The 22,469-nt window shown below is 46.3% G+C and overlaps 1 long non-coding RNA gene across 2 annotated transcripts in view; it reads right to left on the bottom strand.

Annotated features, from left to right (window-relative positions):
* Positions 1-273: 273 nt before the first annotated feature.
* The window catches only part of LOC135984070 (uncharacterized), a 102,438-nt gene continuing 80,242 nt past the window's right edge, over positions 274-22,469 (bottom strand). Inside the window, exons 3-5 of one of the 2 annotated variants that reach the window (XR_010601992.1) lie at positions 12,622-12,793; positions 3,078-3,228; positions 274-1,697 (exon numbers count right to left, since the gene is read on the bottom strand). This is a non-coding gene — a long non-coding RNA (uncharacterized LOC135984070). The remainder of the gene's footprint in view (positions 1,698-3,077; positions 3,229-12,621; positions 12,794-22,469) is intronic. The other variant, XR_010601993.1, reaches the window with a different exon arrangement.

Below are 22,469 nucleotides of genomic sequence, written 5' to 3'. Positions count from 1 at the left end.
CAAGTTCCATTGCCTCCTCACCCAGATGCCCAAGAACGCAGTGGGGGGGGCCTCCGGCTACCCAGCCACTCCACCCCAGGGGATTGCCCAAGCAACAGAAAGCTGGCATTCAATAAGTTTTAAATCTTTTAAGTTTTAAAGTGCAATGTGGCCTTGTCCTTCTCTCCTCCCCCACCCCACCCTGTGCTTCCCTCCTCCTCCACCCCTCCCAGGCTACCTTGGCAGTTATCCCCCTATTTGTGTGATGAATTAATAAAGAATGCATAAATGTGAAGCAACAATTACTTTATTGCCTCTGCAAGCGGTGATCGATGGCGGGAGGGGAGGATGGCTAGCTTACAGGGAAGTAGAGTGAACAAAGGGTGGGGGGGTTTCATCAAGGAGAAACAAACAGAACTTTCACACCATAGCCTGGCCAGTCATGAAACTGGTTTTCAAAGCTTCTCTGATGCGCACCGTGCTCTCCTGTACTCTTCTAACTGCCCTGGTGTCTGGCTGTGTGTAATCAGAGGCCAGGTGATTTGCCTCAACCTCCCACCCCGCCATAAATGTCTCCCCCTTACTCTCACTGATATTGTGGAGCGCACAGCAAGCAGTAATAACAATGGGAATATTGGTTTCGCTGAGGTCTAGCCGAGTCAGTAAACTGTGCCAGTGCGCTTTCAAACGTCCAAATGCGCATTCCACCACCATTCGGCACTTGCTCAGCCTATAGTTGAACAGCTCCTGACTACTGTCCAGGCTGCCTGTGTATGCTTCATGAGCCATGGCATTAAGGGGTAGGCTGGGCCCCCAAGGATAACTATTGGCATTTCAACATCCCTAACGGTTATTTTCTGGTCTGGGAAGAAAGTCCCTTCCTGCAGCTTTTGAAACAGACCAGAGTTCCTGAAGATGCGAGCATCATGTACCTTTCCCAGCCATCCCACGTTGATGTTGGTGAAATGTCCCTTGTGATCTACCGGGGCTTGCAGCACCATTGAAAAGTACCCCTTTTTGTTTATATACTCGCTGGCTTGGTGCTCTGGTGCCAGGATAGGGATATGGGTTCCGTCTATCACCTCACCACAGTTAGGGAATCCTATTGCAGCAAAGCCATCCACTATGACCTGCATATTTCCCAGAGTCACTACCCTTGATATAAGCAACTCTTTGATTGTGTTGGCTACTTGGATCACAGCAGCCCCCACAGTAGATTTGCCCACTCCAAATTGATGCACGATTGACCGGTAACTGTCTGGCATTGCAAGCTTCCACTGGGCTATTTCCACTTGCTTCTCAACTGTCAAGGCAGCTCTCATCTTGGTATTCTTGCACTTCAGGGCAGGGGAAAGCAAGTCACAAAGTTCCATGAAAGTGCCCTTACGCATGCGAAAGTTTCATCCCAGACATGCAACACTATGTGGTCCCACCAGTCTGTGCTTGTTTCCCAGGCCCAGAATTGGCGTTCCACGGCATGAACCTGCCCCATTAACACCATGATGTGCACATTGCCGGGGTCCGTACTTTGTAAGAAGTCTATGTCCATGTCTATGTCCTCATCATTCTCGTCACCGTGCTGCCATCACCTCCTCGCCTGGTTTTGCTTTTGCAGGTTCTGGTTCTGCATATACTCCAGGATAATGCGCGTGGTGTTTACAGTGCTCATAATTGCTGTGGTGATCTAAGCGGGCTCCATGATCCCAGTGCTATGGCATCTGTGATGAAAAAAGGCATGAAATGATTTTCTGCCGTTGCTCTGACGGAGGGAGGGGTGACTGACAACATGGCTTACAGGGAATTAAAATCAACAAAGGGGGTGGCTTTGCATCAAGGAGAAACACAAACAACTGTCACACAGAATGGCCCCCTCAAGGATTGAATTCAAAACCCTGGTTTAGCAAGCTGTTGATTTCACAGAGGGAGGGAGGGGGGAGCAAATGAATACAAAACAAATCGGGTCTATTTCTTGTTTTGATCCACTCCATCTATCTTTTACATCTTAGGCTGGCAGCAGACGGTGAAGTAGGACTGCTGGCCATTGTCATCTCCTGGCTGCTCGGCAGCAGATGGTGCAGTGCGACTGTTAGCCATCCTCGTCTCCTGGGTGCTCGGCAGAAGATGGGAATGACCTGGCTGAGTCACTCCCATGTCTGCCCAAGTGCCCCTGACTGACCTCACCGAGATCGGCTAAAAGAGCACCCAGGAGTACGACGACGACAACGGCTACCAGTTGTAATGCACTGTCTGCTGCTAAAAGGCAATGAGCTTCTGCTGTGTAGCAATTCAATCCCATGTCTGCCAGCACCCAGGAGACATACGGTGACAGTGAGCTGAGCGGGGTCCATGCTTGCCGTGGTATGGCGTCTGCACAGGTAACCCAGGAAAAAAGGTGCAAAATGATTGTCTGCCGTTGCTTTCACGGGGGGGGGGGGCTGATGACATGTACTCAGAACCACCTGCAACACTGTTTTTGTTCCATCAGGCATTGGGATCTCAACCTATAATTCCAATGGGCGGAGACTGCGGGAACTGTGGGATAGCTACCCACAGTGCAACGCTCCGGAAGTCGATGCTAGCCTCGGTACTGTGGATGCAGTCTGCCAACTTAATGCACTTAGAGCATTTTGTGTGGGGACACACACAATCGACTGTATAAAAACAATTTCTAAAAAACTGACTTCTATAAATTCAACCTAATTTTGTAGTGTAGACATACCCTAAGTCACTATGTCCAGGTGCACAATAAAGTCAAAGTTATAAAAATATATTTTATGCTTAGGTAAGCGCAAAACTGTCTTGGAGAAGGCATATCAAGATGATGTAAATACAGATATACTCTGCTTCAGTTAAAGTGGGTGTTTTCATCTGTTGGTTAGGAATTATTACTGACACAGTGGAAGTTCAAAGGAAAAAGATGATATCTCTGTAAATTCCATCTAATGCATTCTGACAGTCACAGAACAGGGTTCACGGTATGTTGCTTTCTTTTTTAGCTTCTCCTTCTGGTGATAACCTTTTAATCCCAAGCTTTGTGCTCTTCATTTGTTATCAGCAATGCATATCCATCTGCCCTCCAAGGGAGCTATGACTCATACCTGACTCATAGCCACTGGAGCAGAGCTGCAACCTTTACTTCATTTCCTGGGAGAAGCATCTATTAGATTCATCGTGGACGATTCGGCATTTCTCACTGTCGTTTACAGATGAAGGCATTTGTGATTGGCTGAGGCTGGATCAACTGATTCACTGCAATGAATGGAAAATAAATCTCTTAGGGCAATTGAGCTCCTCATCAGAGGAGCTGCAACACTTTCTTCACAAGCACAATTTCAAGTCAGTGGTCAATCTTTTCCCTGCAGAAGAAGCAGATGGCAAGTGTCATGGTCTTCAGGAGCACCTAGCTTCACTGACCCATGCCTCCTTTCCTTATTACTGGTGTGTGACTTAGTAAAATAAGCCTGAGAATGTATATTTTTAGAGAACAATTGTACGTGTTCACTTCAGCATTTCCTGTGAAAACTGTCACTATTCCTTGCTGACTGAATTATTGGCTGCAACCAGTCACTTTAAATTGATTTGCTCACATCCATCTGCTGTAGGAGTTCACACCAACTGAATGAAGGGCATGTTAACCTTCCCTCTCTGCATAATACTGCATATATTGATAGCTAAGTTACCTTAAAAAAGCAGAGCACTGCAATGAAAACAGCAGTTTTACAGGTTTGGAATCTTCCCTCTGACAATGGCTTTCCATTTAGGGAACGTAAGAATGGCCCATATGGGGTCAGACCAAAGGTCCATCTAGCCCAGTATGCTGTCTTCCAAAAGTAACCGGTGCCAGATTCATCAGAGAGAACGAACAGAACAGGGCAATTATCGAGAGATCCATCCCCTGTTCTCCACTCCCAGCTTCTGGCAGTCAAAGGATTAGGGACACCAAGAACATGGGGTTGCCTCTCTGACCATCTTGGACCTATCCTCCATTAATGTATCTAATTCTTTTTTGAAGCTAGTTATACTTTGGCCTTCACAACATCACATGGTAACAAGTTCCACAAGTCGACTGTGCATTGTGTGAAGCAGTACTTCCTTGTTTGTTTTAAACCTGGTGCCTGTTAATTTCATTGGGTGACCCCTAGTTCTTGTATTATGTGAAGGGGTGAATTACACTTCCTTATTCACTTTCTCCACACCAGTCATGATTTTGTAGACCTCTATCATATTCTCCCTCCGTTGTCTCTTTTCTAAGCTGAACAGTCCCAGTCTTTTTCATCTCTCCTTATATGGAAGCTGTTCCATATCCCAATCATTTGTGTTGCCCTTCTCTGTACTTTTTCCAATTTGAGATGGAGCCACCAAAACTATATGGTGTATATAAGGTATACACATACCATGGATTTATAGATATGATTTCTGCCTTATTATGAATCCCTTTCCTAACAGTTCCTAACATTGATTGCCACCGCACATTGAGCAGATGTTTTCACAGAACTATCCATTTTGACTGCATGATCTCTTCCTTGAGTGGTAACAGCTAATTTACACCCCATCATTTTGTAGGTATAGTTGAGATTGTTTTCCAATGTACATTACTTTGCATTTGTCAACACTGACTTTCATCTGCCATTTTGTTGCCCAGTCACCCAGTTTGAGAGATCCCTTTGTAACTCTTGGGAGTCAGCTGTGGACTTAACTATCTTGAGTAATTTTGTATCATCTGCAAACTTTATCACCTCCCTGTTTACCCCTTTTTCCAGATCATTCATGAATATGTTGACCAGCACAGACATCTTGCAGGGAGTGGTCATCAGGGCCGGCTCTAGGTTTTTTGCCACCCCAAGCGAAAAAAAAAAACCTCCGGGAGCGCAACTGCCAAAGCAAAAAAAAAAGGTGGCCAGAATGCTGTCCCTGAAATTGTGCCGCCCCAAGCACGTGCTTGGTTTGCTGGTGCCTAGAGCCAGCCCTGATGGTCATGGGGGAGACAAAAGTGAGTAGCGTTAGTTAGCACTGTATACTACTCATGCACTGGTCCCAGTACAGATCCTTGGGGTACTCTGCTATTTACCTCTCTCCACTGTGAGAGCTGGCCATTTATTCCTATTAACCAGTTACTGATCCATTAGAGGACCTTCCCTCTTGTCCCATGACAGCTTACTTTGCTTAACAGCCTTTTGTGAGGGACCTTGTCAAAGGCTTTCTGGAAATCTAAGTACACTATATCCACTGGATCACCCTTGTCCACATGTTTGTTGACCCCTCAAAGAATATTCTAATAGATTGGTGAGGCATGATTTCCCTTTACAAAAGCTGTGTTGACTCTTCCCTAACAAATCATGTTCACCTATGTGTCTGTGTTCTTTACTATAATTTCAACCAATTTACCTAGTACTGAAGTTAGGCTTACTGACCTGTAATTGTAAGTATTGCCTCAGAGTCTTTTTTAAAAATTGATGTTATATTACCTATCCTCCAGTCATCTGGTACAGAGGCTGATTTCAGTGCTCTTAGGTGAATACCATCTGGGCCTGGTGATTTATTACTGTTTAATTTATCAATTTGTTACAAAACTTCCTTTAGCAACACCTCAATCTGGGACAGTTCCTCAGATTTCACCTAAAAAGAATGGTTCAGGTGTGAGAATCTCCTTCACATCTTCTGCAGTGAACACTGTTGCAAATAATTCATTTAGCTTCTCCACAATGGCCTTGTCTTCCTTGAGTGCTCCTTTAGCACCTCGATTGTCCAGTGGCTCCACTGATTGTTTGGCAAGCTTCCTACTTCTGATGTACTTACAAAAACTAGCAGCATTTTCTTTTTTATCATTTACTCGTTGCTCTTCAAATTATTTTTTGGCCTGTCTAATTATACTTTTACATTTGACTTGCCAGAATTTATGCTCCTTTCTATTTTCCTCAGTAGGATTTGACTTCCAATTTTTAGATGATGTCTTTTTATCTCTAGCCATCCCTTTTACTATTTTGTTTAGCCATCGTGGCTTTTCTTTATTTTTTGGTCCTCTTACTATTTTCTTTTATTTGGGGTTTACAATTAGTTTAGCCTCTATTAATGGTGTTTTTTACGTTTCCATGCAGCTTGCAGGCATTTTGCTCTTGTGACTGTTCCTTTTAATTTCCATTTAACTAGCTTCCTCATTTTTGTGCTGTTCCCCTTTTTCGAAGTTAAATGCTAGGGTGATGGGTTCTGTTTTGGTTTTGGTGGAGTCCATCCTTCCTGTATAAGGTTCTCCTTTCGCAAAAGGTTCCCCAGTTCCTAATAAACCTAAATCGCTCCTCCCAACACTATCATCTCATCCACACATTGTGACGGTAATTCTGCCTGTCTAACTGGCCCTGCACATGGAACTGGAAGCATTTCAGAGAATGCTACTGTGGAGGTCTTGGACTTTGATCTCTTACCTAGCGCCTGAATTTGGCCTCCGGGATCTCTTTTCCAGATTGAACTAGGTGTATCCCAGCCAGGTGCCTAACTAAGCACTCTCGTTTCATTCCCTTGGGGTTTCTTAGTGGGGACATCCTGGCCAAATCCCATTCCTCCCACAAGACAACAGCCCCATGTAGATGGACGAGTCTACTAGCCTGAGTCAGATGAGCAGGATTTGGCCATTAGTTACTTCCCATTTTCTGGCCTTGGATATAAATGCACAAGAATCCAGCCACTGGCTGCCAGGAGAGCTCCCACATATTGCTAACATCAGGGAGCTGAACAAGAACAATGAGAAACTTGTGAGAAATGTTCCTAGTGTGGCAAAGGCTGGCAAGTGAGGAATGAACCCTAGTGTCCAGCCTGACAGCTCTCTGGCCTGCTGATGGATTTCCAGCATATTGCAATTCACTGATTGATTGCTTTAAATTGCTTTCCTGCCACCTCATTGCTGTTAACTGAAGTGCTGCCAGACCTACACCGCTGAGTGCTGTAATCATCTCTACTGCAGGCTGCTCCCTCCTGACTTTCTCCCTATGGCCAGCTACTGTTGTTCTTCTTCAGTACTTGTACAGTGTCTGTGAGCACACTCAGATGCAATGACACTGGAGAGACCCTCCTGACCCCCTTGCCACGAGCTGTGGCTTAAAAGCCCCCGTACAGCCCATGGCTTGTGGGGTTCTTTGGGATTTATTGCAGTGGCATTGCAAGGCTGCAGCCAGATTAGGGCCCCATTGTGCTAGATGCTGTACAAACACAGAACACAGGATAGTCCCCAGTAAATGTGAACAGTGCTGCCAACTCTCGCGATTTTATCCCATCTTGCAATATCCTATTTTTCATAAAACCTCAGCTCCTGGAGCCAAGTAAGAATGTTTCTAGCTCTCCTGGCTCCAGAGAAATCTTGCCAATATGACCCAAAGGCTCTTGGTGTTGTTGGAGAAAGGAGAAATATGGACACAGCGAGGCAAATGGGTGTTTCTCAGCTGAGGGTTCAGGCATGCCACCTAGGCACAGGCCCGACTGGTGTGCTGTGCAGAGCGGCACTTCTCCCTGGCGAGCTCAGTGGGAATACGCAGTCAGCCCCCCAGCTCTCAAGTCCATTGTTGGAGAAGCAGGGAATGCAGGCAGCAGGGCAGCATCAGTGGGGCTTTAAAGCTGTTCCAGTATGGAAGGCTTTCCAGATTAGCTGTGCTTCTTCATCACCCAGAAGGTGTCTTAAAAACTCATTTCTAGTTCCTCTCTCTTCCTTAGAGCGGTGCAGGGACCAGCCTTTTGTTCAGAGTTCTGTGTATGCACAGCACCTCACACAATGGGACCCTGGTCCATGACTGGGACAACTTGGAGCTACCACAACAGAAATACAGTAACAATAGAATGGCATACTTTGCCCAGCCTCTTTACCTACTACTGGCTTGGTAACTTATTTCCCTACCCCCCCAACCCCTCCCCCCCAAAATGCAACGGAGAAGATGTCTGTCATCTTTTGATTAGTCAGATTGTTCACTGTCACGGGATCCATGCTACTGGTTGCAATTTACAACGCTATGGCTATCCCGCTGATACCCGTTAACTAATATATACTAGCTTTGAGATAAAACAGTGAGAGAAACATTTTATCCACAGAGATAACAAACAGGGATGCTGCCCTGGCAAAGAGGGAGAAGGAATCTCCCCAAAAGGTGGAGGAGGAGAAGCCATGTATCCACAAGGCTGGGAGGGTTGCGGCCACCACTCCCAAGAAGAAATTAAGGGTGGTGGTCGTCAGTGATCCCCTTCTAAGGGGGACGGAGACATCCATTTGCCAGCCTGACATGGCATCCTGGGAGGTGTGCTGCCTGCCAGGCGCCCATATCAGAGACATTACAGAGGGATTGCCAAGGATCATCCAGCCCTCTGACTATAACCCCATGCTGCTCATCCACGTGGGCACTAATGATCCTGCGAGGTATGACCCTGAGCAGATAAGGAGTGACTACAGGGCTCTGAGAATGAGGCTAAAGGAGCTGGGGGCCCAGGCAAAGACAGACACAGCCTGAAGGTGACTGCATGGCTACACAGATGATGTCACCAGGGGGGCTTTGTCTGTTGACCGCGGGATGCTGTTCTGAGAAGAAGGATTGCTGAGCAGAGAAGGGGAAGAGTATCTTCAGATTCAGACTCACCTAGTGAGGCAGGCTTTAAACAAGGTTTGACGCACAGAGCCATAACTAGGCATTTCAGCACCTGGGGCACTCAAGCATTTTTGCGCCCACTACTGTATTTTCATCATTAGAAAAAACACACCCTCAATTCTCAACATTGCGCTTGTTTTTGAAGATGCTTAACAACATATAGTCCTGATTTTTATGCACAGATGCTTCTTCTTTGTGTGTGTCACTGTTCCCACAAGTTACAGCTGAATGTCTGGTTATTTGCACTGCTTCTGTACTGGAGAGACACAAAGACTCACTCACTGTCAACTCACCGCTTAGGAGTTAGTGTAAACTAACAAAATAATAATGTGATATCTGTGGCGTGGGCTGCACATTTCCCCCCTCCTACTGTGTGCTCCCAGGCATTGCAATCAGCCAGATGTGGAGTCTTAGCTTCCATAGAAATCCTCAGCTGCAGGGAGGGGAGGAAATGACTAACTTCGCACCTAACTGTGATTGCTGTGAGAGTAAATACACAGTTCAGACTGTGAAAACTGGACACCTGGCAACTGTAGCACCAGCCCAGACCATTAGCCGCCCCCAGAGCTTCACCACCTGCAGACCTTTGCTGCTGCTGCTTGCTGCTGCGGCTGCATTGCTCTGTGCCAGGGTAAGGGGCTTGCTGCACTGGGGATTCCCAGCTCCTAGACAGGGATGGGGGCGCTGTGGCCACTGCAGGGGCTGGAGGCAGCTGGCTGTACTCCCTGCTCCCGCCTTGGGAGAGAGAGGGACAAGGGCAAGGGTAGCTCAGGGAAGGTACAGGGGAGCTGAGGGTTGGTGACCATGGGCCCATGTGGGGAGTTGGGGAGGGGGAGCTGGGAAGCCCAGAGGGGAGCCTTGGGGGGAGGTATGGGGAGAACTTGAGGGTCCCTGGAGGGCTTGGCAGAGTCTTTGAAGCCCTAGTGGGAAGGTAGCCAAGAGGGAGGAGGGATCTGATTTTTCCATTCCTGTGTCTGCCCTACTCCCCCGTCATGGTTATAGCCCTGGGGGCAGGAGACAAAAGCCCGCAGGTAAGTTCAAAACATGGAGACCGGGGTGAAGGGGAAACTTGGGGAACATGAGCAATCACCTCAAGGACAAAGGAGGGACAAGAAGGAATACAGAGGAGAAAGCTAATAAATATCTCAGGTGTTTGTAAACTAATGCGGAATAAACAGAAAGAACTAGAAATCCTAGTGAATAATCACAATTATAACATAATTGGCATCCCAGAAACTTGCTGGGATAATTCACATGAATTCACATGGAATATTGCTATAGAATATTGGTACAGCTTGTTCAGGCAAGAAAAAAGGAAAAGGTGTTGCCTTGTATATCAAAGATGTATACACTTGCCCTACAGTTGAGACAGATGTGGGAGGAAGACCTGTTGAAAGTCTCTGGGTAAGGATAAAAGGTGGGGAAACAAGGTTGATGTCATGGTAGGGGTCTACTACAGACCACCTAGCCAGGAAGAAGAGGTGGATGAGTCTTTTTTTTTTTAATCAACTAACACAATCATTCAAAGCACAGGACATGGTGGTGATGGGGGACCTCAACTACCCAGGCATCTGTTGGGAAAATAACACAGCAGGGCATAGATTATCCAACAAGTTCTTGGAATGCATTGGAGACAACATTTTATTATAGAAGGTGGAGAAAGCGACTGGGGGAAAGGCTATTCTATATTTGATTCTGATAAACAGGGAGTTGAGAATTTTGAAGGTGGAAGGCAGCTTGGGTGAAAGTGATCATGAAATGGTAGAGTTCATGATTCTAAGGAATGATAGGAGGGAAAACAGCAGAATAAAGACAATGGATTTCAAGAAAGCAAGCTTTAGCAAACGCAGAGAATTGGTAGGTAAAATCTTATGGGAAGCAAGTCATGGGGAAAAAAGAGTTCAGGAAAGTTGGCCATTTTTTTAAGAGACATTATTAAAGGCACAAAAGCAAACTGTCCCAATGCATAGGAAAGACAAGACCGTGCTGTCTTCACCAGGAGATCTTCAACAACCTGAAACTCAAAGAGTCCACTCAAAAAGTGGAAACTAGATCAAATTACAAAGAATTATATAAAAAACCACACAAGCATGTAGAGACAAATAGAAAGGCCATGGCATAAAACTAGAAACTAGCTAGAGACATAAAGGGTAACAAGAACTCATTTTACAAATACAGTAGAAGCAAGAATAGGATAGACCATTACTCCATGTGGAGGGAAAGACAGTAACAAAAAATGAAGCCATGACCAAAGTGTTATATGTCTTTTTGGTTTTCACCAAAAAAGTTTGCAGTGATCGGACAACTAACATAGTGAACATAGTAAATGGGGTAAGATCTGAGGCTAAAATAGGAAAAGAAAAAGTTATGAGTTGTTTAGACAAGTTAGACATCTTCAAGTTGGCAAGGCCTGATGAAATTCATCCTAGAATACTTAAGGAACTGGCTGAAGAGATGTCTGAGCCATTATCGATTATCTGTAACAACTCATGGAGGCCGGGAAAGATTCCAGAGACTGGAAAAGGACAAATATAGTACCCTATCTACAATAAGGGGAATAAGGACAACCTAGGGAATTTTAGACAAGTCATCTTAAATTTGGTACCTGGAAAGATAATGGAGCAAATCATCAAACAATCAATTTGTAAGCATCTGGAAGATAGTAAAATGATCTATAACAGTCACCGTGGATTTGTCAAGAGCAAATCATGTCAAACCAACCTAGTACCCTTCTTTGACAGGGTAACAAGCCTTGTGGATGGGGGTAATAGTAGATGTGATATATCTCAATTTTAGTAAGGCTTTTGATACTGTCTCACATGACCTTCTCATAAGCAAACTGGCGAGATATAGCCTAGACGAACCTACTATAAGGTGGGTGCACAACTGGTTGGAAAAGCATACTCAGAGTAGTTATCAATGGTTCACAGTGAAGCTGAAAGGGCATATTGAATGGGGCCCCGCTGAGTCGTGTTCTATTCAATATATTCCTACATGATTTGCATAACTTCCTACTTATAACGTTTGTGGATGGTACCGAGCTGGGAGGAAGAATGATGCCACTAAATACTCTCTCTGTGCTATTCTAGTCGGGTTTCTATCCCGGCCTCATGACTGTAGTATCTGAGCCCCTTCCAGTCATGCATTAAGCCATGTGATTAACATCTGTGGAAGGCTGGTGCGAGCTGAGAGGTGGTGCCATGTGGGAGAAGGGCTGAGTCCATAGCTCTAAGGAGGGGATGGAAAGGAAGACTTCTGTTTTTCACAAGAGCTCTATGGCTGGGGAGTCCCACACCCTCAGGAGAGCTTTAGCTAATGAGTGTGGGAGGGGCCCAGCAGTCAGTGTGTCAAATATACGCCCTATGTCCCCCATGACTGTCCTGAACCTGCAGCTCACCCTGGGCACCACACAGACCTGGCTACAGCGGCCAGCCTGAAGCATGATGTCACCTGAGGGAGTGCAGCTGAGGAGGGAACTCGTGCCTGATTGGCCTCAGGCACCTAAGTCCCTCCCCCTCCCCATATTGATCAGCTGCTGCCACCCCACCCCAGCCTGAGTTGTGATGTGCATGCCCTGGCCTCCCTCCACTGAACTGCACCCTGGACTCCTGCTCTGTCCCTGCTGGCATCAGGCTGAGGGGAGCAGCTCCTTCCCTGCAGCGTCCCTCCCCCGGGTGGGAATGCCCAGAGGGAGGGAACAGTCCACAAAGTAGGAGAGGGGAGGAGATTATCCAAAGTGGGAGAAGGAGAATTCTCAAAGGGGCGGGGGAGAAAAAGGGGAGGGGTCCCTAAAATGGGGAGGGGGAGTGTGTCTATGAGAGGGATTCCCCAAAAGGAGGGGGAGGAATTACCTCCCATGGGGGACAAATTCCCAAGTGCAGGGGAAAGAGATTAATGCCCAAGTGGGCAGGAGGGAATTCCCAAACTGCTGAGGAGAGAGGGAAAAGTCACCCGCTGGTGGCAGTGGGGGGCAGGGGTGCACAGTAAATGGGTTGTGGGATGGAGGGCTCATAAATTCACTTACTTTCAAATATCATTAGTTGTCTTTAAAGGCACCGTTTAACATTGCTCCCAAAGGACGCCTGTTCTGCAGCTGGACAAGAGCACATCATCAGCCTCAGCTCCTGGACTCTGCAGGAAAAGACCAAGGCCCCTTGCCACAGAATGGATTTGATGCTCCTGCTGCTATAAACCTGCTGACAAATAAAGGTGACATCACACACAGCCCTAAGGGGAGGGGGTTGGGGGCATGTACCCAGAGCCCCAAGCTCATTGACATGGCAAAAGCTACAAGCTGCAGTAAGAGTTGTACTTAGAGCAGGTCGGAAATTTTCCAACAGAACCCTTTTCTGTTGGCAAGTGCTGTTTGGTGGAGACTGAAACATTTTGCAGAAATGGGTTGATTTTGATGAAGTTTTTTGGGGGGAGGGGAGAGGGGGAACCAGAATGGAGCATTTGGATAAGGTCAAAACATTCCATTTCAATCTTTTTAGAACAGAACATTTTGTTTTTCCATTTCGAAACAACTTTTCATTTTTTGATGTAATCTAGCATAATATATATCTGAAACAATAAAATATAAAATCTGAAGAACACTTGACCTGAAATGTTCTTTCCCCAGAATTTTCTTTCATTAAATTTTTGTTGTTGTTGGTTTTCATTCTGGTTTGGAATTGAAAAAATGTCAAAATTGTGGAATTTCCCTGGGATAAAAATCCAGTTCCCACACAGCTCCAGTTAGAACATCTCCATGACATATGGACTGTATAAGTAACAAAGGATATTTCCACTTCTCCTCTAAGGTGAGTCTGTGAATGCAGGCTGCTGGCAACTCTGATTAAGAAGCAGGGAGTGCATGTGAGAGAGAGAGCTTAGGGAAGGAGCTAGGTCTGAATTACGCATGTTTTGATGGAAGTGAACTACCCCGGTGGTTGTTTTCAGAGAGGTAAATTGGAGGGGAAAAGAGAAAGGAATCTTCCTTTGTTATCTATGTTTTAAATATAGATGGTTGTAGCAAGCCATGCAACTAAGCAACCATTTTCCATCAAAAGTGCCTAGCATGCATGGAATGTCTATGTTCAGTTTGGTTTTCCATTATTTCAGGGTGTGCGTGTATCTCTTTGCAACTGCACATGTGAGTTCAATGCTTGATGAAGGATTACATTGAAAAGAATTATTTCTATGGCTTTTGCAAAGCAACGGTTGTGATACACAGGCTGCCCAGGTTGTTACAGTGCTCACAAGAGGTAACACTTGTAGATGAGAGGAACACAGCCAAGAAAATGTATCCTGCTTCTTAGAACCCATTTGCTCAAGGAAGAATAAATTAAGGAGTAGCATTACAGTTAGATGCCTTTATAGTAGGGCTGTAGAAGGCTCATTATGAAACCTCCACCTATTCCAAATGCACTTGATTATGAATTTCTTTTTAAGCTTGAAACTTCAGTTCATCCCCAAAGGGGTTGCTAACAGTCAAGCATACCTGGATCTTCTCCCGATGGACTCATTGCCAGTCTGTGATTTGTTTGCACTGAAACCATTTATCATGGTTTTGAAGTGAAAGCTGTTGAAATTTAGAGCTAAGGACCCCATGCAGGCTGAAACCTAAGAAAGGATCCAGACCAGTGGTGGATTAATGATTTTGCTGCCCCTAGGCCCAGGGTTTTTTTCTGCCCCAAGATCGAAAGTCCCGAAGCAAAAAACAAACAAACAAAAAACCAAACTCCGAGAAGTGCCAAAGCAAAAAAAAAAAAACTTCAGAGAGCGCAGGTGCCACCCCCGCAAATTTGCCACTCTAGGCATAGGCGATAATACGCCGCTGCCCCAGACAGATCCCTATGGTCTGCAGATGCCCCAGTGCTACTAAATTACTTCTGCAGTGGCCAGTGTATGTCCAAAGCCTTCATTATACAGACCCTCTACGGGACTTCTCATCAGAGATTTCTACTGCACTAAGAGACCAGGGTCTTTGTCCCCTTCTTGGAGCTGGTCCATAGAAGAGAAGTTAATGAGCCTGGTACAACTGTTAGCTAACAGACTTATTCCTGTAGCTCAAGAGATAGAGGCTCATGTTTTCATGGCCCACTCAAAAGTCCACTTCTGGCGGGGGAGAAGGGGGCTTTCTATTTACTTCAGTGGGCTTTGGATCAGGTTGCTTTACTCTAAAACGGCTGGGATCAGACTCTGCTGCCTGCCCTGTAAAAAAAAAAAAAAAAAAATGCGGTGGATAAGGGATCTTGTGTAAAGATAGGTTGGCATGACATCCACTCTGTCACCTTGTGTTATGAATGTTCAGGTGCTAACCTCCCAGCCAAGCAGGAGCCCACCCCTAGCTAGCGTGGAATGGAGAAGATTGCAGACTCTCACTTTAGAGCTGGTTCTACACGCAGTTTTTGTTCTGCTTTACAAATGGACGGTTAAATCAGTGCAACACCTTCAGGTCAATGAATTTATTCCATTATAAGAGTACTTATTTCAGTCAATTTGCAGAAATTAGTTGTATCTCTATAAGTACCTTTGTGTCCATGTAACTGGGACCACGTCCAAGGCTTGTGCCACTTTAATTGTATTGCCTTCTAAATTGATATAGTTAAAGCAGTACAACAACTGTGTATAGACAAGCCCTTAAGTGGGGATTATAGCTTATAGATACTACAAGTCCCAGCACACAATACTCCATCTTGATCTCATCACTTTCCTGCTCAGTTCAAGAGGAAGCATTGCATGCAGAAACCCGTAGCTTCTGAGGGATGCTTTTTTATATTAAAGATGAGGGTCCCTGCAGGATATAGTGCATAACTCTGCATGATGCACTGCAAACCAGGAACACAGGGGTGAGTATTATCAGAGCAATGGCAGAGTTTTTACATTCCAGGGTGACTGAATACAGAATGTCAGAGATGATCAAAGGGGTGAAAACAGGAGACCCTTCAGGCAATTATAGTTAAAGTGCTACAATCCCCTCTAGTGTGGATGCAGTTATGCAGTATAAATGGGTATAGATGTGTTTATACAGGTGTAAGTTATTCCCTAATGGGAAAGGGAATATGCTATACTGGTACAAGGCACCTGTATAACTGCATCCACAACAAGGGTTGTGCAAGTATAACTATTTTGGTTTTTAAAAAATCACACCCCTAATAGAAATAGTTATACCAGTATAAACTGAGTGTGAAGAGCTATTTTACTTTGCATCAGAGTTAAACTGTTAAGCAACCTGGATACAAAATGATTTAAAAAACAAAAAAATGACCCATCTTAAATTACAAAAATGTAGTTTTGAATGCTTTTTGACCAACAGTAGTAAAAAGATGATTTTTTTATGAAGGGTTAAAATCCATGTGCATGTTATATAACAACCTGGTATATGGATTTGCCAGCTCTTTCTCAGACCCGAAGTCCAGAGTTTGGTTAAGAGACCAGAGGCCTAGTTAATAGTGATTAGCTAAGAGAAAGCAGAATAAACAAGATGACATTGCCTTTGCTAAGATATGCTTGGTCAGTAGAAATGCCAGATGTTGAAGCAATAACTGAATAATTATGTTTCATCCAATGTTTCAAATTGAACAAAGGATCCCTGTTCCTATTGTGTTTCTCCTGAAGGGAAAACAGTCTTCCCACAAATCCAACCTTGAGTTTATGAAATATTGGCACATGTCACTATAATGATATGGCATCCTTCCACCTCCCTTCCAAGGGACCAATGCCCTGCCTTAAGACATAAAGGAGACAATCTCTATTTTCATATGCTTTCACTGTTTCTTTGCTTTATCCCCTAGACAGGTACCTGTCAGACAATCAAAGGAGTTACTCCGTTTCTATGGACCCCAAATCAGAATTCAACATATATATTTTATACTAATAACATTTTATCAAAGTATTAATCAAATGTTAACTTGCTAACTTGAGACCATGGGCGGAGACATTGAGTAACCTTTTAACCATTGGCTATTGTGCTATCTTGTCTTGCTGCAAAACCTATCCCGGGGTGTGGAACTGCCTACCCCGTCACCTTCCCCCGCCCATGGAAAATCTATATATTCTATTGTAATCAATTGATTGACAGTGTCTCCAAGCCTAATAAGCCAGTTGACACTCCGCCAGCGCTGTGTGTAATAAACCCCTATGCTTTGACCTCTACACGGTGTGGATTTATGTCCTTCATTTTAAAACTAATTTTGATGCCTCTTCGCATGGACTTTGAGAATCAAATCCAACAGTACATACACATTTCCAATGAACTCACAGGATACGTTTATGCAGGATTTAGCCCTATGTTTTTTAATTATGGGTCAGATTCTCTCCTAGATGGATGATTTCCTGCAAAAGAAAACCCTTCCCAACTGGGAGTCTCAGAATTTTTCTTCCATTGGAGGGTCAGATTTGTCTCCCATGGATCTGCACTACCACTCAGTTACCAGCAATGAGAGGACCCCCACAGAATAACAAACACTACACAACAATCCCAAAGCAGTTCTTTTCCTTTTTCTGGGGTACAAAGAGGTCAAAATTAAAGTCTTCCTATTTCAGAGGGCAATCAAATGCCAAATGAAAACCCTAGTTATTTTTTACAAATGTTACCATACTCTTCTCCTTAATGCATGCAATCTGCTTGTGTGCTGCCCAGACACAATATGCACCACACCAACATTTATTTAAAGAAATGTTTTAAACCCACTTCACTTATCACCCAAGAAAATTTCCAGTAATTTGTTTCCTACCTATTTCTTTTCTTTAATTGTTATTAACCTTCTGTAACATCACAAAGCATGGCATGCTTTCTATGCATCCTACCCCGGGGATGTAATTTTGGTTGATATATGTTCCCATATTTAACAGTTTGAATTATGTTTCTAGGTGTGATCTTCAGTGTAACCAAATGAGTTTTGTTATGACTGTCGATCTTACTTGGATCTGAACTGTATCTAGTGACAGACCTTAGTGCTCAATAACATGTATAGTGAGATGTATCAATTGTTGTATTCAGTCACTCCTTTCACAAGTGAAAAGTAACCGGACATTAATCTCCTACTGGGCAAAAATAAATTTTAAGGCTGTCTCATCTACTCATGCTAAGGATTATGTTTTTGCATCAGTGCCCTAGAGGGATTATATGCTATGTGTTTAGAATAGGTGGCTGATTTGGAATAATTGCCTTGTGTGAAATAAATTTTAAAGCCAAAATTGATTTAACCTCAGCCACCAACTACCTAGTCACTGCCGTAATTAGACAGTAGATCCACTACAGGGCTGGATAATATTCTAATAGCCCCCCATTAACCATGAATGTGTGAATGGCTTGATTTTCCTAATGATAACATTCAGCATAGAAAAATACAAATAAATTATGTGATGAATCATCCAGGAGATGAATCTGAACCTCATCCTGATGGATAAATCGTATACATAATCGACCAGCAGCAGGTGTGCTGAAGTGATGCTGCTGGGCCAAAGTGGCAATCAATAAAGTTCTATCATGTGCACATGGGGCCATCTCCATCTCTCATTCTCCAGCTGCCATCCCCAGTAACAGCCAATATCCTAGCCTGGCAGTTCAGCTCAACCCCGTTGGACATTAAACACAAGGCAAAGTGCCTGGCTAGAAATGAATGTAACCTACCAAAAACTACATTAATGTTGAAAAGTTCAGCCCTCAGAACGAAGGTAGTGATCAACGGCTCGATGTCTAGTTGGCAGCCGGTATCAAGCAGAGTGCCCCAAGGGTCAGTCCTGGGGTCGGTTTTCTTCAACATCTTTATTAATGATCTGGATGATGGGATGAATTGCACCCTCAGCAAGTTGGCAGATGACACTAAGCTGGGGGGAGAGGTAGATACACTGGAGGGTAGGGATAGGATACAGAGTGACCTAGACATATTAAGAAGAACAGGAGTACTTGTGGCACCTTAGAGACTAACAAATTTATTAGAGCATAAGCTTTCGTGGACTACAGCCCACTTCTTCGGATGTAGTCCACGAAAGCTTATGCTCTAATAAATTTGTTAGTCTCTAAGGTGCCACAAGTACTCCTGTTCTTCTTTTTGCGGATACAGACTAACACGGCTGCTACTCTGAAACTAGACATATTAGAGGATTGAGCTAAAAGAAATCTGATGAGGTTCAACAAGGACAAGTGCAGAGTCCTGCACTTAGGACAGAAGAATCCCATGCACTGCTACAGACTAGGGACCAAGTGGCTAGGCAGCAGTGCTGCAGAAAAGGACCCAGGGATTACAGTGGACAAGAAGCTGGATATGAGTCAACAGTGTGCCCTCGTTGCCAAGAAGGCTAACAGCATATTGGGCTGCATTAGTAGGAGCATTGCCAGCAGATCGAAGGAAGTGATTATTCACCTCTATTTGGTGCTGGTGAGGCCACATCTGGAGTATTGCATCCAGTTTTGGGCCCCGCACTAGAGAAAGGAGGTGGACAAATTGGAAAGAGTCCGGCGAAGGGCAACAAAAATGATTAGGGGGCTGGGGCACATGACGTATGAGGAGCGGCTCAGGGAACTGGGCTTATTTAGTCTGCAGAAGAGAAGTGAGGGGGGATTTGATAGCTGCCTTCAACTACCTGAAGGGGGGTTCCACAGAGGATGGAGCTGGGCTGTTCTCAGTGGTGGCAGATGTGTGTTCACGCTCTGCAGCGATGTTGCTCCTGTCCTCTGCCTTGGAGCCCCTGGCCATCTGCTCCAGGGAGCCTCCTGCTGGCTGTGCAGAGCGGAGGGGAGGAGAAGAGGCACTGATGTCAGGGTGTCCCTCTCCCCCACCCATGTACCCCATCTCCATAGAGTGTGGAGGGCAGGGCTCCGGAGCAGGATGGAGCTGCTGGCAGCTGCTGCAGTCTGAATGAGCCTTCTGATGAGTGCCGCTGTGCTTAAAGATCAGAGGGGGAGCCGTGCTAGTCTGGATCTGTAAAAAGCAGCAGAGAGTCCTGTGGCACCTTATAGACCAACAGACATATTGGAGCATGAGCTTTTGTGGGTGAATACTCACTTTGTCAGATGCATGCCTCTGATGAAAGCTTGTGCTCCAATACATCTGTTCATCTATAAGGTGCCACAGGACTTTTTGTGCTTAAAGAGACAGTGCATGGTCTCTCATAGACTACCCCAGCAACCAGTCCCCACACACTCTGTCTCTGTGACTTTCACACACACACACAAACACATATTCTGTCTCTAACATGCACAATCCCAGCAGTTGTTTTTTAAAGTGAGTCTCTAGCCTTTTTCCTTGCACAGATCACTCAGAAAATGGCAACCAATTACTAGTGTTGAAAGTCTGGCAGTGTGATAATTCCCCCCCTGAAACTCACCAGTTATTCATGGTTCCCTATTTAGAGATGAGGTCTGACATTCATGGCAACAAAACACACAGCTGTAGTCCCTTCCATTCTGAGGGCAGTCCCAGATCAATTTGCAGCCATCATTGATGATGGTCAGACCTCTGCAAACTCTTCCCCTCCCAGGGCCGGCTCCAGGTTTTTTGCCGCCCCAAGCAAAAAAAATTTTGACTGCCCCCCGTCCCAACCCTGGGCTCCTCGCCGCACCCCCCTGCCGCCCCAACCCTGGGATCTCCCCCACCACCCACACCCCCCTGCTGCCCCCGCCCTGGGCTCTCCCCCCCCCCGACCCGCACCCCCCCTGCCACCCCAGCTCTGGGCTTCCTCCCTACCCCCCCACCATTGCCCCCCACATAAACCTCCTGCTGCCCCAGCCATGGGCTCTCCTCCCCCACACACCTACACCCTCCTTCCGCCGCAGCCCTGGGTCACTGGTAACTCGCTCCCAGGGCGGGTCATTCAGCAGGAATTTTGGATGTGCACAGAACACAGACAGGACTGGTTCCCATACGGTTACAGAACTGCAGTAAAGTGGAACAATTTTCAGCTTGTGTGACTGGAGGATATCTGGATGCACATTATAAGAGTGTGCCACATAAATGAGGAAAAGTTGAGGTGCCTTTATTATTCTTTTGTTCCATTCTTTCTTTTTGTGGGGAATTTGCCAATGTAATATCACTATCTTCCTTTTAAACAAACAAACAAAAAAAAAGGTAATGGCTGTTGAAAATAGCAATTCCAGTCCTAATAACCACTGGGAAGCACTTCTTGCTCAATTTTATCCTACTTTTTCTAAAGCACGTTACAGTGGATCCGTATATTTGATTTGGGGGAAATGAAGTAACAGCCGCCCAAACTGAGCTTGAGCACTCCTGAATTTTGAGGTGTTCAAATCTGGAAGGCATGTATGCAGCAGCGTGTCTGGCGCTGCGCGAAGCCAGACATGCTGGTCTGAGTGGCACGGTAATGGGGCTAGGGGGTTGGAGAAGGGGTAAGGGGTTCTGGGGGGGCAATCAAGGGACAGGGAGCAGGGGGGGGTTGGATGGAGCGGAGGTTCGGGGGGGCAATCATGGGCAGGGAGAAGGGGGGGTTAGATGGGTTAGGGGTTCGGGGGGGCAGTCAGGGGACAGGCAGCAGTAGGATAGGCATGGGAGTCCCAGGGGTTTGTCAGGAGACAGGTAGGGGGTGAGGTCCTAGGGGGGAAGTTGGGGGGGGTCTCAGGAGGGGGCAGCTGGGGACAAGGAGAAGGGAGGCTTAGATAGGGGGTGGGGTCCTGGGGGGCAGTTGGGGCAGGGGTCCCGGGAGGGGGTGATCAGGGGACAGGGAGCAGGGGGGTTGGATGGGTTGGGGTTTCTGTGGGGGGCAGTCGGAGGGAGTGGATGGGGGCAGGGTGGGGCTACCCTCCCTCCCCCATGGAGTGTCCTATTTTTTGATTGTTAAAATATGGTATCCCTGCCCTTCCCAATGCAGCTCTCCATACAAAGCAGGCTGCAGCATGAGGTCTCAGCTTCCTCACTCCCTCCCCCTCTTTCCTGTTGGTAGTGGCCAAGGGAATGCTGGGAAATGTAGTTCTTTCCCTGCTCCAGGGCTGGCTCTATAGGCAGGGAGCTAACCAAGGAACTACATCTCCCAGGGCCCCCTGTTGGTTCTCAGCTCCCAGGCTGGATCCCTGCTGCCCCTGCAAATGGGCTGCCCCAAGCACATGCTTGCTTTGCTGGTGCCTAGAGCCGCCCCTGCCCCTTCCCCATCAACCCCAGCTGCCACTGTCTGCAGAGTCGAAACTAATGAGGCCACTTGCTGCAAAAAAGATAACTCAACAGTGCAAGAGGCAGCTCAACCACATGGACTAAGCATGAACCTGGGGCCATTGTACAGTAATCCCAGCTCTGAGGCTGACTTCCCTTTTTAACTTCTCTGACCCAATTCCTACCTCTGTAGACTGGAAACCTACCTTCCTGTGATGATGGGACTAGCTCAGAGTACTCAAAAGTATTAGTATGAGTGGGGGGAGGACTTTGAAGTGAGCAGACTCCAGGTGAGAGTAAGGGTGATTTCTTGAGGCAGGGGACAGAGGGAAGGGAAAGGGAAGAGACAGCATATGATGGGACAAAACAAGGGGTGGTGTAGGGAGCCAGGGTGGCTTCCCTCCGACCCTGAGGGTAAAGTGCCTTTCCCTCAGCCTGAGTGGGCGGGGCCAGCCCAAGCTCGCTCCACCCCCCGGAAGGGGAGGGGTGGAACAGGAAGTATAAAGGGCGGGGCCCTTAGCTCAGTTAGGGCAGCACCAGGGAGGGAGGCAGACGCAGACCGCGGGCTGCTCCCTTCAGAGCCTGCTGCCACACCAGGGGAGGCCCTGGACCTGTGGAAACCTCACCTGGAGGACGGACTGGGGCTGCCAGGACTGCCTGCTGCCGAGTACCCAGAGGAACTGGAGGAGCCGGAGGGGGAGCGGGAGCTGCCAGCAGCCGAGTACCCAGAGGAGCTGGAGGAGCCTGAGCCTGAGGGGGAGCCGGAGCTGCCAGCAGCGGACTA

This window comes from Chrysemys picta, chromosome 5 (genome assembly GCF_011386835.1).
Source record: "Chrysemys picta bellii isolate R12L10 chromosome 5, ASM1138683v2, whole genome shotgun sequence".
Classification (NCBI taxonomy): Eukaryota; Metazoa; Chordata; order Testudines; family Emydidae; genus Chrysemys; species Chrysemys picta.
Note: the sequence above shows the minus strand (reverse complement) of the source record. Positions and strands in the feature narration are given on the sequence as shown.